This window comes from Euprymna scolopes, chromosome 20 (genome assembly GCF_053919585.1).
Source record: "Euprymna scolopes isolate OS-2025 chromosome 20, ASM5391958v1, whole genome shotgun sequence".
Classification (NCBI taxonomy): domain Eukaryota; kingdom Metazoa; phylum Mollusca; class Cephalopoda; order Sepiida; family Sepiolidae; genus Euprymna; species Euprymna scolopes.
This window is the reverse complement of record NC_136501.1, coordinates 96244995-96263044: the sequence shown is the minus strand read 5'-3', so window position 1 is coordinate 96263044 and position 18050 is coordinate 96244995. Positions and strand designations below refer to the sequence as shown.

The 18050-nt window shown below is 27.6% G+C and overlaps 1 long non-coding RNA gene across 1 annotated transcript in view; it reads right to left on the bottom strand.

The window, feature by feature from the left end:
• LOC145241551 (uncharacterized) overlaps positions 1-17419 on the bottom strand; it is a 1723551-nt gene extending 1706132 nt beyond the window's left edge. The window contains exon 1 of the long non-coding RNA XR_013862573.1: positions 16358-17419. This is a non-coding gene — a long non-coding RNA (uncharacterized LOC145241551). The remainder of the gene's footprint in view (positions 1-16357) is intronic.
• Between the last annotated feature and the right edge of the window lie 631 nt (positions 17420-18050).

Genomic DNA, 18050 nt, shown 5'->3' with positions numbered 1-18050 from the left:
TGGATGCCACATGGGAAATCACAAATCGACACTTTTAATGATAGATTACATGTGTGGATGAGAGAGGTAAAATGAAATAGTGAGAATAAACAAAGATATATAGAAAGTTTTCCATCATTTTGTAATCGTTTATTTCCACATGAAAAATAAATAATATTATATTGGATAATACAGTAAGATGTGGTTATAATAGTTACGTTCAAGCAATTAAAACATTTAAAGCACATGCTATTCAACAGAACATTAATGCGAATTTCAATTAATGTATAATCGTAGTTTTGTATTGTTGTTCAATATTTAAAATGGGAAATAATAGGATCTTATAAAGCATTTATGCCGGGGACAGATTATGTGCACTTTGTAGATATGAATCCCTTAAGATTTTAAAATATAATGATATAGAACCATTCTCTTGAACTTAAAAAAACGGGTTTTTTTCGGATGCATTCATAAACGCTGGTTTAGACTTGATAACTTTAAGCCATCATTAAACATAAAATTATGTTTTACTAATCTATCTTCAAATTTTAAATTTATAAATTTATAACTATTATTATTATTATTATTATTATTATTATTATTATTATTATTAATAATAATAATAATACTAATATCTGCTATTTCACCATTGTGTTCTATTTTATTTTATTTTATTATCTATTACACTTTGAATTTATATCTTACTATTTTATTAATGTAAGTCCTATACATATTATGAGTACTATTATATTTTAAAAAATATTATTTTTTTAATAACTTCCAAAAGGATCCATTCATCATAAACACTCAAATATTAAATAATCAGTATTAATCTCCCTTTGAACATGCAAATAATTTATTTTTCTTTTCGAATAAAATTATCGCCATTGTAATAGCAATTTTGCAGCTAATTTATATGTAAAGGCATTAACGATTTTAAATTTTAATAGTGTTTCATAGCGTCTCCTTGGAAAATGTGTATATCAACATCTTCAAGCATTCATAAACTACTTTTACCATCCCAATGAATGCATTGACGATGATAGGTACGAATTTTATAAAGGCGACCCAGTGCAAGGTATTTATATTTTGTTAAAATATTTAATATCTAGATTCTCTTAACCTTCTACCTTGTATCTTATTTTATTTTTTATTTATCCTACATTGTGCATCACAAAAATAACTATTTCCTTAATATTTTAAATATGTTCCAGATACACCTGTCTTACTTAAAAATGCTAGGTTTATTTTGGTGTATTTAGTTAAAAACCCACCACCCAATATTGTTGCTGATGAGGAGACTCTGTTTTCAAAAGCTATATGATTTAATTTTTTTCCGAGACTCAAAGTCTATCACAATAAAAATATCGTTTCCGAAACGATCGTAAAATCTATGGATTTTGTTTGTTCTTCCTTATGAAAACGATTTTTAATTTTTAATTGTAATTATAAATTATCAATCACTTACTTAATATTAAAATAGCTCTAGGATATACATGCATATATAGAGCTTATTATATATCTTCATTACAAAGATCACTGTTTTCGTTTTTTTTATTTTAATTGTAATACTGAGTGCACTAATGCATTGGAAGATACTCTGCTTTTTAGAAACAGAGGAAAGTCTTGCTAATTGAGCAAAAGAGACTTCGACTTCAGAATAAATCTCTTCACGTTTGGGCGTACTTGAGAAGTAAGTACTCTGAATTATGGAGAAATTATGCTGGCAGTTTATCCTTGTTTGATAAAATACGATTTATTCGTTATGTTGCAAAAATACATGAACGCAGTCTTTCCAGGTTGAAGTCAAAACACCAGAACAAATTGCTATATTTAATATTTACAAAAATTGGTTGCTCAACTAGCCCGGATATTTCTATAAACGTCCTTAATATCTCTTCCTCGCAGTTGCCCAACTCGAATTGAATATACTTTTACATTGGTTAGACTTCTGCATTCCCCCTTCTAATCCCAAACGTGAAGAAGCTTATTCTGAATTCGAAGTCTATTTTGATCAAGTAGCAAGATTTTCCCCTGTTTCCGACAGTAAGGTTAGTGACCTTAAGGCGAAACTGAAAGATATTGCTCATTCATATGCAGGTACACCAGTCTCGTTTAGTTAATCCAAATGGCGTAATGAACATTTTCGTGTCATCAAAACACTACGCCAGAATAAATCACTTGCTATCAATAAACCGGACTAAGGTTCTGGTGTTGTTATACTCGACCACCAGTATTATATCAATAAAATGACAATTCTCAATGACACCTCTAAATTTGAACAGCTATTGTATCTATTGAATCTAGATTCCAAAGACGTCTGGTTAAATGAGTGAAGAGTGGAGTTGTTTCTTCCTCCATTTTTTATTTAATCAGACCGGCTGGTTCATTAAGTCCCCGTCTCTATGGTTTACCTAAAACCTATAAGAGTGGGGTACCGTTAAGACCGATATTATCCATGATTGGTCCCGCCCAACATAAAGTAGACAAATGGCTTACTAATATTTTAGAACTAGTTTTGGAAGAGTATAGTTCTTTCTGCATCAAAGATTATTTTTCCTTTACTACATTTATGCAGAATTATACTCAGACTTACACATTTATGTGTTCGTTTGATATTGAAAGCCTATTTACCTGCGTTCCACTCTCAGAGACTATTGATATATGTGCCGATGCCCTTTATCGCAGTCAACTCCCAACTCCCCTATTCCTGAGAATATATTTGTAAAACTTATGCAATTCGCCACCATGTCGGCCGAATTTTGTTTTAATAACATTATGTACAGGCAGATAGATGGTGTGTCGATGGGTTCTCCCCTGGGACCAGCTCTGGTGAATATTTCCCTAGGTTTCCACAAAGAGTCTTTTATCTGGCTTTCAAAAAACAGATGTTTATTTTCGTTATGTTGACGGCACTTTTTTCCTGTTCAACAATGAAACGGAAGCAGATATCTTTTTTGCATCCTTTAATAATATTCACCCAATTGTAAAATTTACTATAGAAAAGGAAAGTAATTCTTCACTTCCTTTTCTAGATGTACTTGTGTGTAAAACCCCTTCCGTTTTCTTGACTTCCATTTATCGTAAACCTACTTTCACTGGTTTTTACACACGTTGGGACTCTTTTTTGCCCCACTAAACAAAAATATAATCTTATCAACACCCTTATCCATAGGGGTTGTATGATATGTTGATAACAAATTAAATGATGAAGTCAAATTTATTACCAAGACTCTTTACAATAATGGGGTTCCATTGCAAATCGTGTAATCTACAATTAAAAATAAACTGTCTAATTTCAATAAAAATATAACAGGCATCTGTCGACAAATGCCCTATCTACCTACGCCTACATTGGCTAGGTAATGTTAGTGAAAGATGTGGCAACCAAATTTCTTCTATCGTACAACAATGTTACTTTGCATCAAATGCCCGTTTGTTTTTTCTTGTAAACCCATTTTGTCTTCAATTCGTAAAGACGTCCCCCCACCATAACAATTCAATTATTTATTTATTTAAATGTAGCCGCGGTATGCGCTACGTCGGGCTGACGTCTCAAAGATTAGATAATAGGGTAAAACACCATGTTCCATCTAAAATTCGAAATGGAAACTACCAACATTCGGACGTTTTGAACAATACCTATGGCTCATCTATAGGAGACAACCTTATGAATAATCGTATTTGCGCTTTGAATTTTAGTGTTGACTTTTTTTCCATCCTTAGTAAATCGCACTCTCTTTATCATCTCAAAATTCTAGAAACTATATATATATTAAGACTCTGAGACCTCTTTGCAAACAAAAAGAGAATCTCTCAGGGCTTACTCTAGTTTCTATTAAATAATCAATCCTCCCTTTTTTATACATATATCCCCCCTACTTTTTCATATCGGATTCATTGCCCCCCCCTTTTCTTTTTAAAACGTAATAAAGCTCGGTTTTAGCTCTGTTAAGCGAGCTTCGAAACCGATCAGCTGACACATTCATCTTTATTTTTTAATTTCACAAGTTAAAATTTAGTCTTTACATAGCCATAATAAATAATAATAATTTTGTACCCCGCAAAACATATTTAAATATATACTTACACATGTATAAATATACATGCATACACATATAGATGTATACACGCATAACTCTCTCACTCTCTCTCTCTATATATATATTGTGTACATATATACATATACATATTTTACATGTATGCATATATCACAGATGTACATATATGGGTACATACACTATTAATACAGAAGTGTATAAATACTGGAAAATGGTCGGATCCTTCTATCGATCCAGTAGATACCTCACTGCTGATGCAATTCTCTATCTATATAAGAGCCAGATACGTCAAAAGATGGAATACTGTTGCCACATATGGGCAGGAGCTGCTAGAAAATACTTGTCCTGCCTTGATAGAGTTCAAAATAGACTTCGTGGTTTGGTGGGAGATGCCCTTTTCTCTTCGCTAAAACCTCTATCTCACAGAAGAGATATTACGAGTTTGTCTCTGCTTTATCGTTATTTTCATGGAAAGTGTTCGACTGAGCTTCAATCTATGGCCCCCCCCCCTCGCCAAACTTTCACAAGAAACACTAGACTAGCTAAAAACATTATCAATAATTTTCCCCAGTCTTTATCTGTGCCTAAACCTAAACATGGATTCCATGATCAAAGCTTCTTTCTTTCGCCTGTGGAATTGTCTTCCGTTTTCCTGCTCTCCAGCTGTCTATAATATGGTTGTCTTCAAGTCCAACGTGAACAAGTTTCCAATGAGCCGTTCCACTTAAGTTAACAAATTTACCGAACTTCCATTACTATCGATTACTATATTGTCCTTTTGACTACTCTACAATCTGTAACCCTTATCCTTGAGTGGCCTATCGACCTTGATACGTGCTGACGCGTATGTAAAAAATACACGCACACACATGTATATATTATACGCGTAACATTCTATGTCTAATCGACACTATCCTCGAATGTCTACAATATCTCTGCTGTCAACGTAAACTGCATGAAGTTTGTTCCACCGAAAGTATACGCATGATTAATGAACCCTCCTCGCTATGTCCAATCTAAAATTTCTGTTACGTCTAATGGTAAACCTTGTTTGAAGTGATGTGCTCTCAAGTAACAATACAAAGTACAGTCCACCAGACAAGAAGATTCGCTGTCCTGGAACACAGTAACAAGATATATTAAGGCATTTTAAGTTGAAATTTAAGAGAGAAAAAAGCATATCCTCAACTTTATTACAATTTTATTGCGAAAGTGTTTCTCTGCAATAACATTTTCGATTATAAATGTATCTCATATAGAGACCAAGTGATAGCTTCTAGATAGGACCAACTCGAGTTCTGAGAACTTTCAATTAAGTAAAATGAAACGCACAGCACCCTAAAAGATACACACACGCACCCACACACACACACACACACATATATATATATATATATATATATATATATATATATATATATATATATATATATATATATATATATATATTATATATGTATATATATTATATATATGTATATATGTATGTATATATTATTATATATATAAATTATATATATTATATTATATATTATATTATATGTACATGTTATATTATATATATATATTATATATATATATATTATATATTATATTATATTTTATTATATATTATGTTATATATATTATATATTATATATATATATTATATTATATTATATATATATTATATTATACATATTATATTATATATATATAAATTATATATATATATTATATATATATATAAATTATATATATAAATTATATATATATATAAATTATATATATACATATTATATATATATAAATTATATATATACATATATATATATATTATATTATATTATATATATATGAATTATATATTATATATATATGAATTATATATTATATTATATATATTATATTATATATATATTATATATATTATATTATATATATATTATATATATATATATATATATATATATATATATATATAATATATATTAATTTATTCTCAGTATGCTTCTACAAAATAGTATTTCCAAGATTTCTAGAATATAAGAGTACTAAAGTGATATGGAGTTGAACATATTACATTGTGTTTAGATATTCCAAATCATTAACTAATTAAACTTGTAAACTATTATTATACGCATCTCTTTATGTTATTATCATAATATATTTATTATAACATTTTATATTTGTTGATTGTTATTTGTTATGTATTAAAAAATCGAATATTGTCTGCCTGTTGTTCGACGGGCTAAGAATGTGAAACTTAACACCAAACAAATTTGCAAAGAAAAAAAAGCATAGAAAAAAATTAAAATTAAACTAAATTACATATTTAGCGCTATGGTGTATTTTCAATTTGTGGTATTTTCCCCAAAGTAATTCTGCGTTCTATTTATCGAAATTGTGTTTTTTTCTCAATCCAAAGGGGTCACTATTTTTTGTTTCATATATATTAGATGGCGATTATTGAAATATTTCAGTAGATTGAAATGGGAGAACGATGAACCTTAGAAATATTATGGCAAATATTAGCTATTAGTTACTCTGCTAATAAGAAATTGAGATATGTTAGACGATTGTATATTAAGACTATTTGCGAATTTCTTTCTATAAAGATACATACTCTAGTTTAAAAATAATTTATTTTAGCAAAGGTAAAACAAAATGGACGATTATTTTGTTTAACTCATATATAAACGGCTATATGACTGTCTGCTTGTCTGTGTATATATATATATTAAACCATATATTCCCCGAAAGCTAATGCCCCAGAACCACCGGCCTCAAATTATTGCATTTTTAAGGACCGTTGCTTTATGGGTAATTAGCTAATTAAATAGTTTTTAAGGAATAAAAAAAGAAGAAAATAGTATACAGTTTGTTTAATTATAATTTGGAATCGGTTCGTGTAATCTTGTTACAGTCGAAACATCACCAGATTTGAATGCTACAATTTCGATTCTTGCTGATAGCACCTAAAAACTATTTTTGTAAATTGGACAAATTAAAATATCATGTTTAACCCACTTTTACACCCGGAAGATCCCCCCTAGTTTATGATTTAATATATGAACACTAAGAAGTAATTTGCGGCAATTTTAAATGACACCTTTTCTTTTATCCAAACCGAAACTATCAATAAGAAAAAATATGAGAAAATGATTAGTACACCTAGCTTGAGTAGGGATCATTACATCTGAAGTCGAATGTACTCCCAGTCATCTCTATATACGGATTATAATAAATATATCTGTTTTAAGTAAAAAAAAAATGACTTGGCAGGTTATATTATTTTCATTGGTTAGCGATACGTATAATGCTACCAAATATTTTTTCATCTTAAACTTTTCTAAGATAAGGGGTTTCCAATTTTCGAAAATGATTTGCCAACCATATAAATAATTTCCATTTCGCCTGTGTGGCGAAAAATGTTCCCCGGTAAAATGTATTTTTTTCATATACAAGAGAAAATACAATAATCAGGTCGTATGTTTTTTTTTAAATTAACAAAATCTATCGGATGACTTTTTGTAGAAATATGTCCAAAATACTTGCTGACATATAAAAAAAATGTGTGACATTTAGTAAAGATATGCGATGAGGTTTCGGAATATACGAGAAAGGAACTCCAACACACAAAAATGTAATTTCGTACAACAGAGTTGAGAAAATCGTTTTTGTCGCAGTCAGCAAAGCATGGGAGTTGTGAATATATAACCATAGTGAACAAAAGAAAATGCAAAAAAATCATTAATGTAAATAATATCCTATACAAGATTTCAGCTATTAAGAGTAAAAACTGTTAATATTATAGGGGATAGTATGTCATATGCTGGAAATTCAGATGCAATTCAAATCAAGTTGAAGCAGTCCTGTTAAAATTTCTAGCAGGTGCTTATAAGTTGATTGGTTAGAAAATATGTTTCCATATATATATATATATATATATATATATATATATATATATATATATATATATATATACAAATGAGATAAGTCACAGATTAGAGGTCGAGTGAAATATACTGTCAGATATTACATTGAGGTAATATTTTCAGCATCATTATAGCCAAAGATTAAAGCTCAATATTTAAAGAAATAGAGCAATATATAAGTTGTATAATAAAAATTTATTCTGTAAATCCAAATATATACATATATTTTTAAGTTAAAACATTTATGGCTTGAAACAAGGAATATATACAGAAAAAATGTTTGTTTTTTAATCAATGGAGTTTTAATAATGACTCATCATCAGAGTCAAGGCAATGAAATAAGAAAATGTTCAGCTATGAATAAACAAGTATTTTGCTTTTCAACACATTTATTTGACATTTTATTTGAATGATGAATAAGAGTCATTTCCTCTGATGATATGTAACCATTATTGAAAATCTATGTATTAAGGAAATAAACATAATTTTTCGCTATATATTCCTTGCTTCAAACTATAAATTCTTTAATTAAATATATGTGTATCTATATTTTTATATACATAGTTTAACTTTAATCTTTCAACTTCATATATATATATATATATATATATATATATATATATATATATATATATATATATATATATACTGCTTTGAAAAAAGAAAAACCAAATGAATTTATTGCAGAGGTCATCGAGTATTTAGAGGTATGCAGAGAAAAAACAAAACAAAAAAATGTCATTTATTTTTTAAATTAGACCCCTATTATGACCCCTTTACCTTTATTGTTTTGGGCTAAAATGAAGTTATTAAGTTAGATGCATGTCCGAGGAAACTATATCTAAAATTTACCGTGGTTTGCACAAAATTGTCGGAGCAGTTGTGTAGAGTTCTCAAAGGTGAAATCGTTTAAATTTCAACCCTTAACAAAAAAATTTCTGGCCGAAAACCGATCAGATAAGTTTTTCCCTACCTCAGTACCCTGTATATCAAATTTCGAGTCTGTAGACTAAAAAATTGACAGAGTTATGGCATAGCGAAATATACATACACGCACAGAAATGTCAATTATATATATATATATATATATATATATATATATATATATATATATATTGGCTACACAAATCACTAAATACTTTTTTAACTGAAGTAAACTATTATTTTGGAGGTTATATATGAAAACACTCGTCATTGCCTGTACCGGGAAGGATATAACTTTAATGAATGCGTCCATGCAGATTACATATTATTATTATAGAAAAAAATATCTATTGAATATTTATCAAACGTAATATAGTAATATCAAAGCTCTCTCCCTCTGGATGTTATTAGATAGAATATACTAAAACATATATTATACTTTATTCCATAGCCTCTGAGCACAACCCACACTATCTCTATCTCTCATATATATATATATATATATATATATATATATATATATATATATATAAAACCTTCTTGCAACCACCTGTATAACCCCAACAACAATGTAAATACAATAAGGAAAACACACCGATAACAACAACAATCGCTCCTGAGAATAATCGTATTCACCTATAGAAAGTGCCTGGGAAGAGTATGGTTGAACGACAGCTTTAGCCGTATTTTTTACCACATGACAGCATAAACTATAAGACAGCTCGGCAAATGGAAAAGATATACAGAAAAATCTGCAAAAATGACTGTCGTGTTGCATCAGACGTGCTTGAATAATGGCTTGTTGCCAATATCTATCTAACAAATTGTTAATCTATCTCTCTCTTTCTCTCATATATATATATATATATATATATATATATATATATATATATATACATATATACACACAAATGAGATAAGTCACAGATTAGAGGTCAAGTGACATATACTGTCAGATATTACATTAAGATAATATTTTCAGCATCATTATAGCCAAAGATTAAAGCTCAATATTTAAAGAAATAGAGCAATATACAAGTTGTATAATAAAAATTTATTCTGTAAATCCAAATATATACACATATGTGTAAGTAAAAAAAAAATGATTTGAAACAGGAATATATACAGAAAAAGTATGTTTTTTAATCCATGGATTTTTAATAATGACTCATCATCAGAGCCAAGGCAATGAAATAAGAAAAATGTTCAGCTATGAATAAACAAGTATTTTGCTTTTCAACACATTTATTGGACATTTTATTTGAATGATGAATAAGAGTCATTTCCTCTGATGAAGTATTTTTTTTAAAATAATATTTGAACATATAAAATCTAATATATATATATATATATATATATATATATATATATATATATATATATATGTGTGTGTGTGGGGGGGGGTGAGAGAGAGAAATTACGTATCATCCCTTTTAAAAAGATCTGATCGTGGATGGCTGAAGAGAAGAAGAAGGCCAACATCATTTTATAATTGTATAAATATATGTGTGTATATATATATATGTATATATATATATGTATATATATATATATAGAGAGAGATGTCTCTATCTATTTCTCTATCTCTCTCTCATATATATATATATATATATATATATATATATATATATATATATATATATATATACATATATAATTATTTGTTCATATATACAGAGCTATAAATGAATTCATATGTGTGCACCCGAGTGTGATTGATTTATGTTGAATTCCGATTTAATTTACGGGTGATATATTATTTTTATTATATCTGTTAACGTTTAATATCTACGTTAGAGGTTTCAATATCTAGTCAGCGTGATATATTAAAGAAATCTGGCCTCATCCAGATAAGAGCATGTAGTATTTTCTATACATTATTGATAATTTGGATTCTGATTTTATGTAAATTAGAGGTGATAAAACAAAGCTTCAAATTACAATAGCTGTAGCCTATTGTAATATTTGGCTATATTTAAACAATTTATACAAAGTGCTTTTTGTACATAGCTATTCGAGGGAGATGAATAAACATTAATTAAACAATTATAATTTCTATCTCTTTTAAATTGTATACAAGTATATAATACTGTAATACACACACATACATTATATATATATATATACATATTATACATTCAAAAATTTAAGACTACTAAAAATCTATTTTTAAAAAAATAAGGATAGATTTGACACTCTTCCGACTTTAGGTTACTAATTCTACAATCAAAAATTGTATAGAAGCAAAAAGTTACATTTAAAAAATGTTATTTTAAAATTTGCATATTGTTAAACACATTTTTAGTGGTCTTAAATTTTAGATCGGCAGTGTATAAAGCAGTATGTTTATTCACCGTATAACCTGTTTATATATATATATATATATATATATATATATATATATATATATATATGCGTATCTATGTATACTACTATAAATTTAGTGTCATATTAAAAAAAAAAATTAATTCTTTTAAATAAAAAATGCAAGTGTATATAAGAGTGGTGAAATTGCATTATTCTATATTTTTTATACTCTTTAAATATTCATTAAAATTAATTACCTTTTATTTTTGTCGGTATTCTTGTGAGATGATCCCTTTTAGTAAAATATTACGTGTAATTATATTCATGCAGATATTGTACATGAGTTACACTTCTTTAATATTTGCGTATGAACAAATCTCTATCCATAGATATTTATATACGCAGATATATATTTGTTTGAAAAATCGCCTACAAAACTCGTTTGCCAGCAATTCTACAAAACATGAAACTTAATATGTAGCGCAATCCAACCTTTGCTAAAGCTTATATTTTAATTTCAGCCGGGAAAAATTACTGCAAACGTGTAAAAATAAGGAAGTGGAATTTGCCAAATGAATTCTAACTACATCAGTGCGAATATGCATGCGTAACGCAATAGCTATTTTTCATGATTTAACTTAAAGCTTGTAGCAAACATGTTTTAAGGTGAAAGGAAAAGGTAAATCGTAAGCCAAAACTTTTGATTTCTATTCTCGGTGGTGTCGCACGGGAATTAAAAAAAAAACTTTTATAGACTTACTATATAGTTGGGCCAATATAATCTATATAATTGTATAACTTCAATGACTTTGTAACGAGTATTGTAACCCATCATCCGATTTACGACTTCCGGTTGCGCATGCGTACATAATCAACGCAACAATAAAACGTATTGTTTTACTGTGTAGGTTTTCATGTCACAATTATTTTTTTCTTTACGTTTAAATACAAAAATATATCAACATTTGAATTTACCTTTAAGTATTATGGTATCTGAGTACTGTATGCCGAAAGTGGACCCTGCGCAAACATTGGTATATTTAGCCATAAAATCTGTTTCATGCATTTTTTTAAGCCATAGAAAATGCCAAATTGATTTTAAACTCCAAAGTAATCGAGCTTGTTTTCTGTTTTGACTTTTTTCCCTTGATTCAATTTTATTCATACGTTTATTTTGTGCTTGTTTTTATTTTATTTTAAATTTATTTTTTTATTTTTTAATGCATTTTAAATTTATTTTTTATTTCATTTCAAATTTGTTATTTTATTTCATTTTAAATTCATTTTTTATTTTATTTTCCTTACTAAATATTTTCTTACATTCATTTATAATATAAAAATGATTACACAACTATTTGACTTTTTTCCCTTGATTCAATTTTATTCATACTTTTATTTTGTGCTTGTTTTTATTTTATTTTAAATTTATTTTTTTATTTTTTAATGCATTTTAAATTTATTTTTTATTTCATTTCAAATGTGTTATTTTATTTCATTTTAAATTCATTTTTTATTTTATTTTCCTTACTAAATATTTTTCTTACATTCATTTATAATATAAAAATGATTACACAACTATTTGACTTTTTTCCCTTGATTAAATTTTATTCGTACGTATATTTTGTGCTTGTTTTTATTTTATTTTAAATTTATTTTTTATTTTTAATGCATTTTAAATTTATTTTTTATTTCATTTCAAATGTGTTATTTTATTTCATTTTAAATTCATTTTTATTTTATTTTCCTTACTAAATATTTTTCTTACATTCATTTATAATATAAAAATGATTACACAACTATAATGCTTTTTTCCCTTGATTAAATTTTATTCATACGTTTATTTTGTGCTTGTTTTTATTTTATTTTAAATTCATTTTTTATCTTTTTTAATGCATTTTAAATTTACTTTTTATTTCATTTAAAATTTGTTATTTTATTTCATTTTAAATTCATTTTTATTTTATTTTCCTTACTAAGTATTTTTTCTTACATTCATTTATAATATAAAAATGATTACACAACTATTTGACTTTTTTCCCTTGATTCAATTTTATTCATACTTTTATTTTGTGCTTGTTTTTATATTATTTTAAATGTATTTTTTAATTTTTAATTCATTTTAAATTTATTTTTTATTTCATTTCAAATTTGTTATTTTATTTCATTTTAAATTCATTTTTATTTTATTTTCCTTACTAAGTATTTTTTCTTACATTTATTTATAATATAAAAATGATTACACAACTATTTGACTTTTTTCCCTTGATTCAATTTTATTCATACTTTCATGTTGTGCTTGTTTTTATTTTATTTTAAATTTATTTTTTAATTTTTAATTCATTTTAAATTTATTTTTTATTTCATTTCAAATTTGTTATTTTATTTCATTTTAAATTCATTTTTATTTTATTTTCCTTACTAAGTATTTTTTCTTACATTCATTTATAATATAAAAATGATTACACAACTATTTGACTTTTTTCCCTTGATTCAATTTTATTCATACTTTTATTTTGTGCTTGTTTTTATATTATTTTAAATGTATTTTTTTATTTTTAATTCATTTAAAATTTAGTTTTTATTTCATTTCAAATTTGTTATTTTATTTCATTTTAAATTCATTTTTATTTTATTTTCCTTACTTTTTTCTTACATTCATTTATAATATAAAAATGATTACGCAACTATTTGAGAGGACAAAAGACGTTGATTCTTCTAATAATTTCTTCAAAGAACGAAAAATACTTACATCTACGATACAATGTAGTGTTTGACATCAGAAGATGCCTCTCATAAAGCATGGTGAGACGAAAATTTTTCGGTGCAAAATTCAAAAGGCTTGGAAGACATCCATTAAAAAAGTATCTTTTTTTTAGAAACCTCAAATTTACCTGTACAAGGATTTATAAAAATCTTGTATGTCTGGTCGCGACGGATCACTGGTTTTGTCGGTGCTAATCTATGCGAATTAAATGTGACTACCATTTATCAATTTAGTATTTACTTAGTTTCAATGTTTTTTCTTTTTGTCTGAAAATGTATTTTATGACTAAATAGACCAATGTTTTCGTGGGATCATCACGCATGATCACGTGCCGGTATCTTTTCAGTGCATATTTAACTATAAGTATGGCAAACCACTTATAATTAAATGGCCGTAAGTTATTTTTTTTTAAATTAATCAATTATAATAAACAGAACGACTCATAGAAATCCATCTATATTCTTTTTCATTTTAATATACTTATTTAACAAAAACTACTTTTCTTACGTCACAAGTGTCATACTCATACATAAATTCCATAGCTAATACAACATACTAACCCAATGTTTCACGGGTTTTCTATTATAATTATAAATACGAGATCTACATTTATATAAATATAATGTTTAACCGTTTCCATGGCGGGGCAGCGCCAGGAGAAATGCTAGGATTAATATAAAAGTAAAAATGTGTTTGAGGATACTTATCAACATATTTATGATATCAACGAATTTATGATTTGTAAACTTGAAATTTAGTATATCGCGTATTAAAACATGTTGAAAACATTCAATAGGTTTTTCTCTATAAGAAGTGGCTACTAAGCTGTCAAAATTGGCAATTTTTATCGTAAGAGTCGTTGATTTTTATCTGTTCGAAACTGGTTCTACGATTACGCACGCGCAGTCGAGAAAAAATGAGAGTTTCTTTATGTAAGAACAAGATTTTGTAAAACAATTTTAAATGTCGTCTCAAGCTGGTGTAATGCTTAGCGTACTTACCTGTGTGTTTTTGTATGGATTCTCGCGGGGGGGGGGGGCAAGCTCATATTAAGCTATCATTTAGTATATTTCATAGCCAAATATTATCACCTTCCGGGTTTGAACCACATGCTCCCAGGTTCAGGAACCGCCGCCAATAATTTTTGATGTAGTTAAATAGTTATGAATTATATATATATATATATATATATATATATATATATATATATGCAACAATAAAAGAAATCGAACATAAATTTACGAATAATAATAAATAAATAGTTCAGTTCGTGCAATATCTCTCCTCTACAAATATATAAACGCAACCTTGTCTGTGTGTGAGTTCGTTTCTTAAAGATTCCTAAACGGCTGATTAGATTTTATTCAAAATTTAAAGAACTATAGTGCATATGTCTTGGAGTGATCGTAATTTATTTTAATCGAATAAGAACCCCGATAATCGATAATCGAAACCGTTACTTTTATTTATCTATCATCGGTAAGGACATGTGTTCCATGTCTTCGCTTAGCAACAACGAAAGTACAACGGATGGTTAAAATACCACTGCGGGAAAATTGATAGCGGATTTGGAGGGGGGGCGTCGTTTGTTTTAGTGTATTTTTTTACATGGCGTGGTCTGTAGGTTCAAACCCCACACGTAAATATTTTAATATATTTTTTCGGTAAATTGATAAAGATTATTAATAAGATTTGAATATTTACGTGTCCGTATATTTTTTAAATATCTATTATTATTATAATGTAAAACTGGAGTATTAGAATACTTTAATTAAACTTTAAAAATTGGCCAGCAACTATCGTAAAGAAATTTCACAACGGTCTACACAGTTTTACCGGAAATGGTATTCAGAGGTTTCTTATATTTCTGTTTAACAAAACATAGGTCCAACAACCATGTACAAGTCGTATGTCCATAAACATAAGATAAGGAATTTATGACACAATTGAATATCTGTAGAACAAGAAAAGTATAGAACTATACAATTACATAAATTCTTTCAACTAATTGATTGTAGATGTTGATCCTGTAGTTTCTATCGCGTACAGTTACAGAAATAATGACCCCCAAAATAATCAGCAAAGTAGTTCTTTTAAGCTGGAATAATCGCTGCTGAGTTGATTAATCAGAATAAAATTGATTGTTGCTGACATGTTTCATCGCCGATGCGCGGGTTACATTGATCACTAAGGTGGCAATAAAGACTGCATTTACTAAAATCATTTTAGGATTACAAAAATAAATATGAAAATATTGATCGGGATCAAAATAAGCATAAAAAAGGCATCAAAAGAAACCCTGAGCAAGACCGGGGAATACTCCTAGTAGGAAAGGAAACTACTTTGATAAAAAAGAAATAATGAAAACATAATGACATAAAATTGTAAAGAATTTGTCTACTTACTTTGTGGACACATTTCCCGGCAAGCTTCAATTTCAAACATTTTTATAATAGCAATCCATTTAAAACATTTTCGTGTTCATAATTTCAGATATGTCTTTTAGATTAATATCAGGATATGAGCAGCGAATCCATGAAATATATTCTCTTTTAGACATTTTCCTCAAGTGATGTTTGAGTCTTCTTGTTCGATTGTATACTTATATAATATATTTAAACATTGACCTTTATATATATATTTTAAATAAGTGTCTTTCTTAAGTATCCTCTTTTCTTCTTAAATCCATTTTTAATGGTGTAAAATCCTATTTTATTTATTGCGCTTTGTGCGTCTGACAATAATTTTTCTCTTTAATTTTATTCATTTGTAAGTCCATTGGGTCCACAAGGACATTTATGCATTTTACTGTTTATTTACTTCTCTTCAGTGCCAGTATAAATACTTATTTTTCTAAAACACATTTTCTTGTTTTTTTTTTCTATCTTACAAAATTTTTCTGTAGTTTGCAATTCCAATGTGCCGATGACAATGATAGTAAATATGGTTCATCACATAATTTAGAAACGATCATATATCGTATAATCATGGAAGGTAATATAATAATCATAATAATAATTTAATAATATTACTAATAATAATTCATAAAAAATATAACAAATAGTACATTATCCGCGTCAAAAGGCTGGTCATACTTTAGGAGATTTGACGAGCATGTTGCTTGCGCGATCCCAATCATCATTATTTTAAACGATTAGTCTGAAGAGATATGCAAGTCTCTCGCCACCGTCCGTTTGATGGCTACTTCACAAGGAAAATCGCAGAATAAATCCAAAACTGAAAACTGACAGCAAATCAGGGTGAACGTACTGAAAAGCGAACGTGTCTTTCATTGTATGTGCGCATAAGTACGATACCATAATGCCTTTTATATAGGAAGAGAGAAACATGTCGAATAGTTTCCGTCTTTGACGCATATACGTGTGTACGTGCGCCACTACAATGTATGCACATTCATGTGAATAGATGAGTTAAGGTCATTCAATTCCAAACTGAAGTAGGTAATATTCTCGTCCTAGATTAAAAGTGAGGAATAAAATAAAAATTTACACATATATGATATAATATATTGTATTTCCCCGCCTTTCCCTTTCTTTATAGAAATCCCTATATGCATAACTATATGTACACACATATATCTGTTATATATATATATATATATATATATATATATATATACATATACACATATACGCATATACATACATGTATTTATATACCTACATACATATATAGATGTGTTTTGCATACACGAATACATATGTATGTGCGTTACATACACACATGCATATATATATATATATATATATATATATGCGTGTGTGTGTGTGTGAACGAAACTTGAGAATGGCTTTTTAATCATGTGAATTTCTTAACGTGTAATCTATCTCTCTTGTATATATGTATATATATATATATTGAGAGAGAGAGAGAAGGGGAGAGAGAGGTGTAGGGAGAGGTATATGCTATATACATATATTCACATGTGTACATGTCTCTCTCCATATATATATATATATATATATATATATATATACATATATATATATTTGTATGTGTGTGTGTGTTTGAACGAAACATGCGGAAGGCTTTTTTAATCATGCGCATTCATCAATATGGTTGACAGGAAAGGGAATC